At 32.0% G+C, this 12,052-nt stretch overlaps 1 long non-coding RNA gene across 2 annotated transcripts; it reads right to left on the bottom strand.

The window, feature by feature from the left end:
- Positions 1-313: 313 nt before the first annotated feature.
- Positions 314-1,970, bottom strand: LOC111713798 (uncharacterized). 2 transcript variants are annotated; one of them, XR_002767794.1, is made up of 3 exons: positions 1,892-1,970; positions 1,472-1,516; positions 314-1,229 (listed from the first exon to the last, which is right to left on the bottom strand). It is a non-coding gene; the product is annotated as an uncharacterized LOC111713798 (long non-coding RNA). The 2 variants fall into 2 exon arrangements; XR_002767795.1 differs by lacking the exon at positions 1,472-1,516.
- Between the last annotated feature and the right edge of the window lie 10,082 nt (positions 1,971-12,052).

Genomic DNA, 12,052 nt, shown 5'->3' with positions numbered 1-12,052 from the left:
CCATCATTTGGGAAAGCATATTTTTTGTTTTTGTCATTTGTAGAAAGGATATTTATTGATAAAATTGATTAATTAACCTCATTTGAAATTAATTGTTTTGTTTCTTGTCAAGTTTAAAGTCAAAACCAGCATTTACAAGTAGTTGTACAGTGTACTTGGCAGTTGTCACTGTACTTTAATAATTAACATTTAATTTTCACATTGTTAAACATAAATTTATTCTCTATATCCAGCTCTTAAACCAGCTGCATCTATTCTCCTTGTATTCTCTGTATCCAGCTCTTAAACCAGCTGTATATATTCTCCTTGTGTACTCTGTATCCAGCTCTTACACCAGCTGTATCTATTCTCCTTGTGTTCTCTGTATCCAGCTCTTAAACCAGCTGTATCTATTCTCTTTGAATTGTGTTCTCTGTATCCAGCTCTTAAACCAGCTGTATCTATTCTCCTTGAATTGTGTTCTCTGTATCCAGCTCTTAAACCAACTGTATCTATTCTCCTTGTGTTCTCTGTATCCAGCTCTTAAACCAGCTGTATCTATTCTCCTTGAATTGTGTTCTCTGTATCCAGCTCTTAAACCAGCTGCATCTTTTCTCCTTGTGTTCTCTGTATCCAGCTGTTTGAAATCCCATTGTATTTATGTCAAAAGCGTTTGTTTGGCATATCTTAGTATTTTCATTATCAGCTTCAAATGTTTTAGAACTGTGTTCTTTTTCATCATGTGGGCTATTTTTTTAAACACTACTTTTTATCCAAGACCCTAAAAAGGTTTTGTTCTATTGAGATCTTTTGACGAGCTAAGCACATTCATCCCTCAAAGCTCTTCGGAATTAAACCATTGCTCTGTATCCAAGTGCTAAAAAAGAGGTGTATCCATCCCTTTGAGCTCCTCTGTATCCAACCTATTATCTGTATCCAGGAGCTTAAAGAGGTGCATTCATTCCCCTGGTATCCTCTGTATCCAACCTCTGTTCTGTATCCTAGAGCTTAAAGAGGTGTATTCATTCCCCTGATTTCCTCTGTATCCAACATCTGCTCTGTATCTTGGAGCTTAAAGAGGTGTATACATCCCCCTGATATCCTCTGTATCCAACCTCTGTTCTGTATCCTAGATCTTAAAGAGGTGTATCCATCCCTCTGATATCCTCTGTATCCAACCTCTGTTCTGTATCCACTCTAAGTCCCATTTCCTCCGTAAGAAGAATGTTCGGAACGATACACTGAGATACCTAAATTAGAAATAAGTTTTAAATAATAATAATAAAAATAAACAACAATAATGCTAATAATCATGATAATGATACTAATCCTAATAATGATAAAAATAATGATAATGATAATGACAATAATAATGATAATTATAGTAATAAGAAGAATAAAAGACAAGAGTTAAGAAATAACATTTAAAAAAGTCGTTTTAATTTAATAATTTTAGCAATAAAAATAATAAAGAATGAAAAAAGAGGAAAACCTTTTTGGAATGTATAACAGTAGTAACATCAGTTCCGGGGCCGTTCTACAAAAATATTTACTTAAAATAACAAAAGAATGGAATTTTGAAAAATTATGAAATATTACCTTTTAAGGTTTAAATAATAAAATGTATTTTGTTATAAGTAACCCTTCAGTTTAAGCGTAATGTACAATTCACAACGATGCACTGGAAATCTTTGCAGGATCAAGAATGAATGAGACAGACAAAAGGAAATGGTCAAACTTTATAACATTACTTGTACGACTTTGTGCCCTTGTAGCTCCTCTAGTTTGCATTTTAAGCACAAGTATTAGAAAGCAAATTTATACAGTTAGTGTCGGAAATTCTAAAGGTAAGAAATCAGAACTTTTGAAGCTAGAAAATAATTCTGCGTCATAAAAAAAATCTTAAACTCACCATATTTTCTGAACCAGAGCGATACAGTCGCCTCAATACCGTCGGATGCTTCATTAGGTAGATACAGAAGTTTACTGAATAATTTATTTTAATTATTATTATTATTATTATTACTATTATTATTATTATTATTATTATTATTATTATTTTCAAGATCAAGATCGAGATTAAGATCAAGATCAAGATTAAGATCAAGATCAAGATCAAGATCAAGATCAAGATCAAGATCAAGATCAAGATCAAGATCAAGATCAAGATCAAGATCAAGATCAAGATCAAGATCGAGATCAAGATCAAGATCATGGAAAACCAAAAGCAAAAGCACCTTGTCATCGTTAGCCTGCCTGAGCTCCCAGATATTTGGGATCCATCTGATCCCGTGACAGAACACAAACACACCAACAATAACTAGACTCACCTAAACAAAATAAATTAAAGTTTTTTTACTTTCAGAGGATTTATCTCTTATTTAATAGATCAGATAGATAGATGTTACCGTCGTTGCAAATTTTATTGATTCTGAATCGTCACACCAAACACATAACTGAACCCTGCTTGGAGCTGACGATATCGTTCATTTTTGACAATGTTCTTTACATGTTTGTTAGTAAGGGAATTTGTTTTTTAATTAACAAATGAGTATCACCGTTCGTTAATGATTGTTGACCGTTAACGATAATTAATGGTTAACGATGTGTGATCGTTAACAATGTTGTTAAATTTATGAAGTTGATTGTTAAAGATATATTGTATTTTTTATCACGTTTTTGGTCTTTTACATGTGACGATCGTTAAGGAAAAAAGATCGACAGTTTCTCGTTCGTGCAAATTTCTCAAAGAACCAAAATTTTCGAACGATGAGGTCGTTTACATTCGTCGATGAAAAACTACCGTTTTCCGTTAACAGCGCACCCCCCTTAGTGGTGGTCTAAGTTTTTTGATGATATTTTTCATAAAAGTAATACAATACTTGGTATCCTGAAAAATTCCATCTTTGAAATGATAATTATTCATGATAATATCTTGCATAGTCTTAAACCATATAAATCTGAAATGGGAAGATAAAAATATACTGCAACAATTGGTTGAATGTCTGCAGTATTCAAAATGGGTTATTTTTTAGATTTCATGAATTCTTTTCCCTTTATGTACAAACTAAATGCACAATTAAAAAAAAAAAATCTTAAATATTTCTTTATCGGACATTTTTTATGCCATGGATTTAAATCACATGACTTATTTTAATTCTTTTATTGAAAGTAAATTTTTAAATTAAAACTTAAAATTGTTTACCGGGAAATAAAAATGTAAAATCTTCAAGATCGATTCCGTTTCGTTTGTTCAAATGCTCTTGTTTCAGTGATCAGTAATGATTGTGACCAGAGTTTGAAAAATACCAAATTGAATTTTAAAAAAACGTCGGCCGATTTTATTTTAAAATAGGTTTCCGTTCCTTCTCTTATTAATTCCATGCAAAGATGGCAATGCCCGATTCACAACGATACCCTTGAAAACTTTATCAGATATAGATTATCAGAAAAGGTAAAGTGTCAATTTTCTTGAATAAATCAATTAAAATATATTACAAAATATTAAATCTACTGAATCTGTTGATCAATAATGTGGAAGATATTATAGTTTTTCTAGGCTTTAAAGTGCTTAATTCTGAATATTCAAACATGTTTTCCTGCATTAAAACTACTTTTATAGAGAAACCACATTTTGATAAATCAGTTCTCGAATCATAAACGTTGATATCTCATACTTGATCAGAAAAAGCTGTTCAAGGTGCAGTTGTCAATCGGAAATTGTCGTTTATGCCTGGGGGGGGGGTCACTTGAAATTACTATACAGTCTCTTTTAATAATGAAGATCTTTAAAAAATGAACAAAAAGAAAGAAAAACTAATTATCTGAACTAATTAGACTTAAAAATAGCTAATCTTAGCCTTAAACCAATATTAATCAAACCTCCTGTTAGTTCAGATATCAACCTTTTGTTATTAAATTAGTAGACAGCTGACAATATTCTAATTCCAACCCTTTGTTATTAAATTGGTAGACAGCTGACAATATTCTAATATCAACCCTTTGTTAATATATTGGTAGACAGCTGACAATATTCTAATATCAACCCTTTGTTATTAAATTGGTAGACAGCTGACGATATTTTAAAACCAACCCTTTGTTTTTAAATTGGTAGACAGCTTACAATATTCTGATATCAACCCATTGTTATTAAATTGTTAGATTACTGACAATATTCTAATATCAACCCTGTGTTATTAAATTGATAGACAGCTGACAATATTCTAATATCAACCCTTTGTTATTAAATTGGTAGACAGATGACAATATTCTAACACCAACCCTGTGTTATTAAATTGGTAGACAGCTGACAATATTCTAACACCAACCCTGTGTTATTAAATTGGTAGACAGCTGACAATATTCTAACACCAACCCTTTGTAAATTGGTAGACAGCTGACAATATTATAACACCAACCCTTTATGATTAAATTGGTAGACAGCAGACAATATTCTAATACCATTACCAGCTCTTTGTTACTAAATTGGTAGATTACCATGACAATATTCTAATACCAACCCTTTGTTATCAAATTGGTAGATACAGACAATATAAGATTTCATTTGCGCATTATTAAAACAAGTTTTTACATTTAAAAAGCTTTTAAGGAAACAATTATCAATTTAAGAGATGGATAATGGTTTTTACAGAAACATTTTATCTGAGTACAACAAATGCTCAGTAAAACAATTTATTAATTCTGAATATTAGTATTAAATGAAAAGACTAAAAGAAGATGACGTTTTTTCCTTACATTCAAAATTTCTTGAAAATTCAATACTTGTTTCTTTCTTTTAAAAACTGATAAAAAGTGAGTGAGGGAGATAATCTTGGTTTCTAGACATTTCTATAATACTTACAATAGTAATAACAAAAACTACTTTATAGTGATCAGTACCTTTAATAAGTTTGGTTCTCTCCCTTTTCTTACCTGGGACAGTCTAACCTCTCTCAGCTGCAGAGTTCCTTGTTGGGTGGCAGAGTTCTCAAGAGAGTTATGGTACAATCTAGATAGATAGATAGATAAATAGAGAGATAGATAGATAGATAGATAGATAGATAGATAGATAGATAGATAGATAGATAGATAGAGAGATAGAAAGAGAGATAGAGAGATAAATAGATAGATAGATAGATAGATAGATAGATAGATAGATAGATAGATAGATAGATAGATAGATAGATAGATAGATAGAGAGATAGAGAGATAGAGAGATAGATAGAGAGATAGAGAGATAGATAGATAGATAGATAGATAGATAGATAGATAGATAGATAGAGAGATAGATAGATATTTAGATAGATAGATAAATAGATAGATAGATATTTAGATAGATAGATAAATAGATAGATAGATATTTAGATAGATAGATAAATAGATAGATAGATAGATAGATCAATACATAGATAGAAATCATGCACTCTCTGGTCAGTATTTTATGTGTCCAAGGAAAGATATGTTGGCTGGATATCAGGGTTTATCAATTTGTCCTATTGTTTTTCCCATCCCAGGGAATATGCTCAAATAATAAGTGAGGGGGGGGGATTTTTTGTCAAAGGGTCAAGTGTTGATGCAAGAGGTCAGGAGGGAAAGAAATATATGTTGTTATGGGAGGAAAGGGAGGCAGATGTGAAGTTAAGATGGGGTAAAGGAGGATGGGAAGGGGAAAAAGGGGTGGGGGAAAGAATAGGCCAGATTTGAGGAAGCAATTAAGGGATAAGGAAATGGAGGGAGCTTTAAGAAAGACAAATTTAGAGCCAGCTAGGTGTGCGGAAAAGGATGTGTGGTCTCTGAGCTGGGGGACGGGGAGAATCTGACTTGTTACTGGAAAAAATAAAGAAAAGAGGAATAATACAAATTTGTATTTTTAGCTTCTTACGGATAGAAAACTAAATATGTAAAAAACAACATAGTTATGGAGCTGAAAACTTGCACCTGAATATTATTATTTCTAGCTTTGGATCAAAGTAACAAAATTAAGAGTATTCAGTTTTTGTACTTTTATTTCATTATTAAAATGCATAACTGACGGCCTGTTTTTTGTATCTGTATTTTTATATTTTATTCTTACATTAAAAAAGACAAAAAATACGGATTTTTCTGTTATTGTTAGATTTCGAAATGATAAAAGAACCCAACAAGAAAAAATTAACAAGAAAAAATTAACTTACACATTTTCTTTTTTTCGAATCTTGTTGAAGGGCGCAACTCGCAATTAAGTAAATATACATCTATATATATACCTTGCTTGGGTGTCTGCGTGTTTGTCTGTTTTTTTGTTAGTTTGTATCCAATAAATGTCAAAATGGCTAAACCGTCCGGGCCCCAAATTTTTGTGGGACCTCGTGTAACCCCAGGGAAGGTTTATTGATGATCGAATTTTCAAAAGTTTTCCTCTAACAAAATTCGATTTTTGAAAATTTTGAAAATCTACGAAATTTTTTTTATAAAATCCGCAAAATTTCTGTTTTGTTTTTGTTTTACAATGTACACAAAGAGAACATATTCACGATTGAAATAGAAGATGGGCGCAAAGCGCCCTAAAAGTCCAGTGCTGTACATTTATATAAAAAAAATAGAATATTATCCGATTTAATTAAAGTTTATGGAAAAGTTGTTATATTCATTAAAAAAGAATTGGTAAATTTTCCACAAGTTGTTCAGTTAATGTTTTCAGGATGAGCTATAAGAAGGTAATTTTTTCAGTTGTAAAAAATGCATTACACAGTTTTCCACGTCGAACTGAAGTAAATTGCACGTTAGACTGAAATTTTGGTTTTATTTAAATTCCTCATATTAAAGAGCTATTAAGAAAAACTAAAAAGTTTTGAATTCATAATACGTAACCGGAGCTGTAAAAGCTGAAAACTTTAGAATGAGATATCCTTAATCCCGATAACTTTATCTATCCAATGGACACACTTTTGTTGTTGTTATTAAGCCGTTCTTTCTTGGATAAAGTAGAGAAAAAACCATAGATAAAGATAGATTGCGCATAAGACGACATTTTTCATCTTGAACGATATAAATGTACAGAGATGTTTTAAAGATATTCCTATTATATAGATTAACTAGGTCGGTTGTGAACATTGGCTGTTCTGATGTCATTGAGTACTTGTGGTGTACATGAGTTCTGTAGAGAGAAATTTAAGTTAGTTTAGTCTTTCTCATGTCCTTCTTCAGTTCTCGTCAATATGATATTTTGCTCAGTGAAATATTGTTGTTCAAATAGTTCCATTCCCAGAGTTATTTTACACTCTATTATGAAATCCATTAAAACACCAAACCACCCCGCTTATCATTGAAGTACACTTTGACCCCTAGAAGTATGAGTTCGCGGACTGTACAATTCTTGGTGATTTTGCGTACATAAGCTATCTATGTTTATTTATTTATTTATGGAATATAATCTTAAATGACGGGCAAAATTTCAAACTTATCGACTTTTTACACGCAACTCTGATTGGTTGAATTTTATACACTTTTCAGGGATACAAGTACAAGATTAGGTTAGTCTCGAGATTAAAACAAGAGAGGATCAACTATATCAAGCATTAATCTCGATATCCACCATTTTTTCAGCTCTGATAAATTTGCTATTTTCATAGTTGTGTGTAAAATGAAAAGGGAGCCAATAGGTCACAAAGCCATACCAGTAAGGTCACATAAATTTGACCCTTCTCCCTCTGTCTAGTTCAATGTGTATCTTCATTATCATTTTATCTTTAAATTCAACAAATTGACATGTTTATTAAAAGGAACTAAAAACGTAATTTCAAGATGGAGATGTCCGATTTACCATGACACCATTAAAAGCTTTGTCTGATCAAGTATTAATTAGATTTAATGTTTATAATTTGGAAAAATGATCAGTTTTTCTACAACAGTGACTTGCAAAATGCACTGCAGGAAAATCAAACACTTTTAAACCTTAAAAAACGAAAATATCTTCCATATTACTGACAGATTAAGATTTACCGTACTAATCTGCACTAAAGAAATTTTAATTATTTCTGAGCTGAAAACTTTAGAATGAGATATCCTTAATCCAGATTACTTTATCTATCCAATGAACATACTTTTGATTTTCTTCTTTAACCGTTCTTTCTTGGATATAGTAGAGAAAAATAAAAACCGATTTTTCTAAATTAGAGAGTCCCTCCCGTTTCTGTTTATTCATCTTAAATGGCGAGTAAAACTTCAAATTTATCGGCTTCATATATACTCTTGAAAAAGAGAGGATCAAAAATAAAGCTCAATATCCACCATTCTAAAGTTTTCAGCTCTGGTATGGAAGAGTATAATGAATTTTGAAACACTCTGTTTCAAATCCTGCCAGTTTAGACTTGAGAGTCAACCCAATTTTAGCTCATTGCCAAATTCATTCAATTCAATTTGTCTTGTAAAAAGGAGATTCTTTTTATTGGTTTATTAGGTCAAGAGGAAATGGCCAGTACATTTACATGAACTATAGATTACAATTTAAAAGAGAGAGATGAAGAAAACATGATTAAAGGAATTGAGTCTTTGCCCCAAACTTTTTGCAATCTGATAATGTAAACATTTGATATTTCAAACTTAGATTTTACAGTTAGAAAAAATTTCCAAGTTCTAAAGTAAAAATTATTGTCATGATTCTTTCTCTTCTTTATTTTTGCCTTGTTGTTTAAAGGGATTGTCTGCCTTGTTGTTTAAAAGGATTTTCTGCCTTGTTGTTTAAAGGGATTGTCTGCCTTGTTGTTTAAAGGGATTGTCTGCCATGTTATTTAAAGGGACTGTCTGCCTTGTTGTTTAAAGAGATTGTCCGCCTTGTTGTTTAAAGGGATTGTATGCCTTGTTGTTTAAAGGAACTGTCTGCCTTGTTGTTTAAAGGGATTGTCTGCCTTGTTGTTTAAAAGGATTGTATGTCTGTTGTTTAAAGGAACTTTCTGCCTTGTTGTTTAAAGGGATTGTATACCTTGTTGTTTAAAGGGATTGTCTGCCTTGTTGTTTAAAGGAACTGTCTGCCTTGTTGTTTAAAGGGATTGTATGCCTTGTTGTTTAAAGGGATTGTCTGCCTTGTTGTTTAAAGGGATTGTCTTCCTTGTTGTTTAAAGGGATTGTCTGCCCTGTTGTTTAAAGGAACTGTCTTCCTTGTTGTTTAAAGGGATTGTCTTCCTTGTTGTTTAAAGGGATTTTCTGCCTTGTTGTTTAAAGGAAAAGTCTGCCTTGTTGCTTAAAGGGATTGTATGCCTTGTTGTTTAAAGGGATTGTATGCCTTGTTGTTTAAAGGGATTGTCTGCCTTGTTGTTTAAAGGTATTGTATGCCTTGTTGTTTAAAGGGATAATATGCCTTGTTGTTAAAAGGGACTGTATGCCTTGTTGTTTAAAGGGATTGTATGCCTTGTTGTTTAAAGGGACTGTCTGCCTTGTTATTTAAAGGAACTGTCTGCCCTGCTGTTTAAAGGAACTGCCTTGTTGTTTAAAGGGATTGTCTGCCTTGTTGTTTAAAGGGATTGTCTGCCTTGTTGTTTAAAGGGATTGTCTGCCTTGTTGTTAAAAGGGATTGTCTGCCTTGTTGTTTAAAGGAACTGTCTTCCTTGTTGTTAAAAGGGATTGTCTGCCTTGTTGTTTAAAGGGATTATATGCCTTGTTGTTAAAAGGGATTGTCTGCCTTGTTGTTTAAAGGGATTATATGTCTTGTTGTTTAAAAGGATTATATGCCTTGTTGTGAAAAGGGATTGTCGTTGTAATTTCAACTTACCCTCTATCTAAAGAAGGGCATGTCCAATTTACAAAGGTGTTAATTTTAATAATTTTCTTCATTGTTTCTGCATATTTAAAATATCGAAATATATTTTCTCTGAGAACCATCAAGTTTTTTGAAGCAGTTGAAAAACTCTCGAGCACAAAGGAATAATTACAGTTCCTATCTATGATTACAACTAAGGCTTCTAATCGAAATTCCGTTGCGCGGTAATGGTGCAAAATTGCACAGAATTGGTGCAAAATGGCGAGCAATTGCGCAATTTTGCGCGGAATTAATTGGCTCGCAATTGCGGGCAAGTATAAACTTGCGTTGGAAACCCTAATTGCAACAAGTGTACTGAAGTCTTTCTGTAGAATTTAAACAAGCTTAATGCTGCTGCAAGGAATACACCATATCGACCCAATGACTTTGTTTACAAAAGGTGTACTGCGGTTATTACAAGGAATGTAAAGGGATTGTTTCAGGAACTAGAGATGGGCATCGTTTTTGTGAACGATCGTTCTTCGGTATGAGTCGTTTTTAACAATTTTCTTTTTATAGACGTAACAGATATATGTAAGATTAGTAGCAATCACCATCGATAATTTTTCGACCTAAGCCTATAGGGGGTATAGGCTTAGGTCGAAAATTTTTCATTTTTTTCCGAACACTCAGTTTGATATAAATATAATCCATATAATACATAAAGGGTTTCTTGATGTTGCGCCATGGGTTTGTTAAATTAATATAAAATTTGAGAAATGTATCGATTTTCTTATCTTATAGAGCTTTTCAATTTATTAAAATTTACAAGCCTCTGATGATAACACCTAAAATTCCATTAAATGATTATATCATTCATATAAATGTGTTTTTATCTACATTTTTCAATATTTCTAATGTGTTTTATTCTTATATGGAAACCTGAAAAGTTTTTTTTTTAAAGTGATTCAGTGAAAGATAAGCAACGTATAGAAAAAAGGCTATAAAAATTCCAACAGTCATCAAGACTCGTCCTGTGTGTGCATATAATGCTATATAGCTTTGTACGTTGTCTTACAGATATTAATTTAATCTGCATTCGATTAAAATCAACTTTTTTCAGCAACATAGATTAAATGAATGACCCGATAAGTTTGTATTTTTTTCTTATCAACCTTTTCATGAGGTTCATGAGGATTTGTTCCTCAAAATCGCACAAAAGCAGAATAGCACAAATTCGCGCAAAATAAAGTTTGTGAAGGATTGCGCAAAGTGCTTTTTTCGCGCAAAACTGTAGCACAACGCAAGTTAAAATTTGTGCTTTCTTTACAAAAATATTTGCAGAAGTTTTGCGAATAGAAACTCTAAGCTTTATTGGATTTTTTAATAAGATATAGCTGTGGGGTTTTGTAAAATAATATCGGGAAACATGTTTTGTGATTATATCAAGGAAGGAGGGGGGGNTTGAGTCTAAGACTACTTGGAACCTATGTATACCTGTATGTAAAGAGGATCAGTTAAGTCTGTAGAAATAAACTTTTTTGGTTTGTTTTTAAACGGCGCCACTAGATTTTTGCTAGTGTTAATTTGGCTGTAAGCCTGTAAAGTCATTTTGATATTTTTGCCGTATGACTTTCCTAGCCTGTTAATTTTCATAAAAACGATGATTATCTCTACTTAGAAGGCCTAACCAAATCCTAAATAATTTGATATCAAACATAAATGAAGTTTCTTGGTGTAACATAATAACATATAGAAAAAACGCCTTTACCAGAAATGACTGTATTAAAATAGTTTTTTTTGTATTAAAGTATCTCAGAAAATGATTGGAGAAATCATTTGATACAGGGTGTCCCAATAAACATGGGAATTCAGTGACGAATTCGATATCGTCTTTTCAAATAATTCTTTGATTTAGTATAGTGATGCTCCTGAGAAAGCTGTAATCTGTAAGAGTTTCGTCTGCTATGTTCACAATTTGTTTGTTTATGTTTTGACTGCATACGGTTGTACTTAGTAAAACAAGAAAATAGCAGTATTACAAACAGAGTAAACTTGTCCGTCTTCACTGTTCATCTTGCGGAGACATTATCGACACATCTTTACAGTCGTTTACCCTTTTCATAAAATAAACTCTAGCAGACATAATAATATTATGGCTTTTGAAATTAGGTATTACATTGCTAATATGTAACAAAGACGTTATCGAATTGGTCACTGAATTCCCATGTTTTTTGGGACACCCTGTATTTTGATTTGGTAAACATCTTTACCGATTATGCACGCAAAAATGTAAGACCATTAACCATTGATTTAACGTATTTTTATTTATTCACATAGGAAAAAATTATAAACAATAGA

The sequence above is a fragment of the Eurytemora carolleeae genome, unplaced genomic scaffold, assembly GCF_000591075.1.
Source record: "Eurytemora carolleeae unplaced genomic scaffold, Eaff_2.0 scaffold1280, whole genome shotgun sequence".
In the NCBI taxonomy this organism is placed as follows: Eukaryota; Metazoa; Arthropoda; class Copepoda; order Calanoida; family Temoridae; genus Eurytemora; species Eurytemora carolleeae.
This window is presented reverse-complemented; position numbering and strand designations above follow the sequence as displayed.